The 3,530-nt window shown below is 33.2% G+C and overlaps 1 long non-coding RNA gene across 4 annotated transcripts; it reads left to right on the top strand.

Moving 5' to 3' along the window:
• The first annotated feature begins 1,782 nt into the window (after positions 1 to 1,782).
• Positions 1,783 to 2,993, top strand: LOC148697370 (uncharacterized). 4 transcript variants are annotated; one of them, XR_015961528.1, is made up of 3 exons: positions 1,783 to 2,316; positions 2,511 to 2,550; positions 2,842 to 2,993. It is a non-coding gene; the product is annotated as an uncharacterized LOC148697370 (long non-coding RNA). The 4 variants fall into 4 exon arrangements; XR_015961526.1 differs by having other exon boundaries at positions 1,783 to 2,382; XR_015961527.1 differs by lacking the exon at positions 2,842 to 2,993 and having other exon boundaries at positions 2,511 to 2,665.
• The last annotated feature ends 537 nt before the right edge of the window (positions 2,994 to 3,530 follow it).

Below are 3,530 nucleotides of genomic sequence, written 5' to 3'. Positions count from 1 at the left end.
TGTTTCAGAAAGAGAAATAAAGAGTGATGATATACCCACCCCTCAACCTTATTTTCTCACCCATTTTTATTGAAAATTTTAAAGACATATTTAACCTTTTGTAAATTGACTTTTGAAAACCTAACAAAATGAATTATTATCTTTTTTTTTATGGCCAAAATAACATAAATTCAACATTTTGTTTCCAATTAAAAAAAAACCCTGTTATCTTTAATATGGAGGAGAAGTCCCAAAAAGCAAAGAGAGATTTGAGGAGAAGGATATGAGAAGATGTGAAAAAAAAATGGTGGATGCAATCAACACACTAGCTCTTGTTGCTGCTTTGTTAAAATTTGAAGAAAAAACAAGACAAAAATTGAAAATTAGAAGGAAAGCAAAGAGCCACGCCCTCCCCGTCCAATCTGACGGCAACCATCCTCCAACGTTTTGGTGTCTCATCCCCAACCTAATCTTTTCTTTTCTCCATCTTAATTGAACCCACTAATAAACAAACTCAACCTCAACCCAATTCATCCTAACCAGTCCAGAAACGATGATCGATTCACCCGAGAATGTCGCTCATTTACCTCGTTCCCATTGAAATGGGCCATGTCAAGGCCCTCTCTTCCTCTAAATTTCCAGAGAGAAAAAGTTGGCTGGCTGTGGGAAGGGGGTTGCCATCGAATTGGGTCGGGTGGCCTGGTTTTGAATTTCAATTTTTGTTTTTTGTAGGAAAATAGTTGAAAAATGTATCAAGGACATTCTAGGAATAATTGTGGGTGTAAAGAGAGTATTACGTGTATTTAAGTTTTTATGGTGGATGAGAATATAAGATAGATAAAAAGATAGCATTAAAGAGTGGACGTAGTAGCACTCAAAATAAATTTCGAATTTCTACATATAACATTAGTGCATTTATACGCATTTAATAAAAAGTTAACCATTAGTTTAACCAAAAGTTAACCACATCAGCAAATTATATGGCACCAAGCACCAATCCCATCTCTCCTTTCTGTATGGTTCCTCGTCCTTCCCAAGACTTCTTCCATCTTTAATTCGCAGACCAAAAATCGCAATCCGTGTTTGAACTATCTCTCCCATTTTTTTCAATCTCAATTTCATAGGCCAAAAGTGCCTTCCCCTTTTTTTTTTCTTCCTGAAATCAGCCAAAAAAACAAAAAAAAAAAAAACAAAAAAAAAAAAACAAAAGAAATTAATATATCTGGCCCATAAGAGAGATTAAAGGGAAAAAAATTTGGAGTTTGGAAAGTTTTTGTTTTTTTTTGGATTTATTGGTTTCCATGTATAATTTTGGAAAACATGAAGAGATAAAGCAAACTAAATTAAGTTTTATAACTACATAATTGCTGCAAAGAGTTTTAATAAAAACGGAAGAGTGAGAAAGGTGAACTGGAAAAATAGGATGAAGGGAAGAAAGAGATCCAAATAATTGAAAGTGATACATTTATAGGCTATTCATTAGATTAATCCAATCGTTATGATTTTGTTAAATACGTGTAAAAATGCACCGATGCTAAATATTAAAGACTTGGAATCCAAGAAAAATACATTTTCAATTTGGTTGATTCCTTGTAAGGTTATTTTACTTAATAGAAACCCTAAAAATGAACGGTTGGGACCTTCAAATTGCAATAGTGGATTTATCTATATATATAAAGGGAGAGCCCCAGTTTGGTGAAGCATTCCAAAATGCCAAAAATATCCTCTCTTTTCAATAAAACAGCACAAAACTATCCCAATATAAATGGGTAATAATCGTAAAATACAAATAAAATAAGGTTAAAATCGTAATAAACAAAATATGAAAGCCACCCATACTTTTAGATTAATTATGACCGTTTGATTACTCATCACATTCTTTCTCTCTAAAAAAACCAAAAAAATAAATAAATATAGAGAAGCAGTTATGCAGTTACAGAGTTCTAGACTGAAGCCACCCCAAACCCAACAAACTCCCCACAAGCAGTTGTAGTGGTTGCAGAGTTGCACGATTAAAACCCCAACTACCCCACATTTCTATTCGGGAGAAACCCACTCAACTTCATGTACCCCTCTTTTTTTGTTGGTGCTTCTTCGTCCACCTTACAATTTGGTGTTTCTTCATCTATGCTTCTCCTTTAATATAATTTATGGGTACCGGTCCACCTTATTTCATTTGATGCTTCTTCAACATCGAATTGTTTAATCCTAATTCACTTTGTTCAGGTTTTATTGAATTACAATATGGGTTTGCAGTTCAAAGTTGATTTGGGGATTTTAAAAGTGGTGGACAGGCACAAACAAGAAGGCAGAATTTTCAAGGCTTCGGCAAAGGAGGTAAGACTATCATAATTTTCCCCAGAAGAGAACCAAGATGGTGTTCCCTAGAAGATAACCAAGAAGGTTATTCAACCACACACTGTTTGTTTGATCTCTTACTCCCCATTTACTCAGCTTTCTTTTGTTGTCTTTTTGTTTTTTTTTAATTTTAAACTTCATATACTTAATGTTTTGAGTTATCTCATGGACAGGCACAAACAAGAAGATAGCCTTGGCCTCTTCTAAGAGAATGTAATCCACACGCTGAAGAGAACCAATTCTTCTCATAAATATATTCTATTCTACATTAGCTTTCTTTGTTCTGTTAATTGGTACTTTTTATCTATTTGTATTGTTCTTTTTTATTTTTCGCTATTTTTTTTTTTGTTTGCATAATCCGCGTATTATTTTGATAAAAAAAAAATAGCATATTATATGGGGTTTTATGCGGTTGATATGATGTTTGATTGGTTTCTTTGTAACCAAAAATTGTTTTCCCCTGGCCCTTAACGATGGAACGCGGCCCCTTCTTTTTCGACGCAGTCTTTGAATAAGGTCTGAGGTGACCGTGGTGTGCAAATTACTAAGACTCCGAGACAGCGACGATTGGGATGAAGATCAGAGATGCTCAAGTATATATGTTAACAACTTGGCATTGTAAGTGTTTATAAATTCCAATTTGTATTACTGATAAACTATATATACCAAATGTGATTAGGAATTAAATTAAATATAAACTACATGGGGATAGAGAAAGCGATTTACAGGGAGAGTCAAAATATACTTGGAGACAATAAAAAAACTGCACAAATTTGTGACAAGTTGACGAGTAAATGACTCTTTGTTTTGCATTTATTTTCTTTGGTAAGCTATGTCTAAAACTTTATTCATTTTATTGTAAGATTGAAGAACAAAGATCATTGTCTTCCGTCAAGCAGCTTTTTCTTAATACTGATTGCCAACCTGTTTGTAATAATAATTGGATAGTTTAATTTCTATTAGTTTAATTTTAGATGTTCTCAATAGTAAATGTGCACACTATTTTTCTAGCTATAAATTTGTATATGATTTGCTATGTACTTTTTTTTATATGAAAAAGCCTTTTTTGAATGCAATATGAATTACATGGTATGTGGACAAAATTCTATATAGGCGTACAAGACTTTTGGCTTGCGATACTGCATAAGGTTTGCTTGGCTAAGGAACTTGAAGATTCAAGACCTTTTTCAGTT

Source organism: Pyrus communis, chromosome 4 (genome assembly GCF_041283825.1).
Source record: "Pyrus communis isolate YQ-2024b chromosome 4, ASM4128382v1, whole genome shotgun sequence".
Classification (NCBI taxonomy): Eukaryota; Viridiplantae; Streptophyta; class Magnoliopsida; order Rosales; family Rosaceae; genus Pyrus; species Pyrus communis.
The sequence above is the reverse complement of the archived record's forward strand: the minus strand, read 5'-3'. Positions and strand labels throughout refer to the sequence as shown.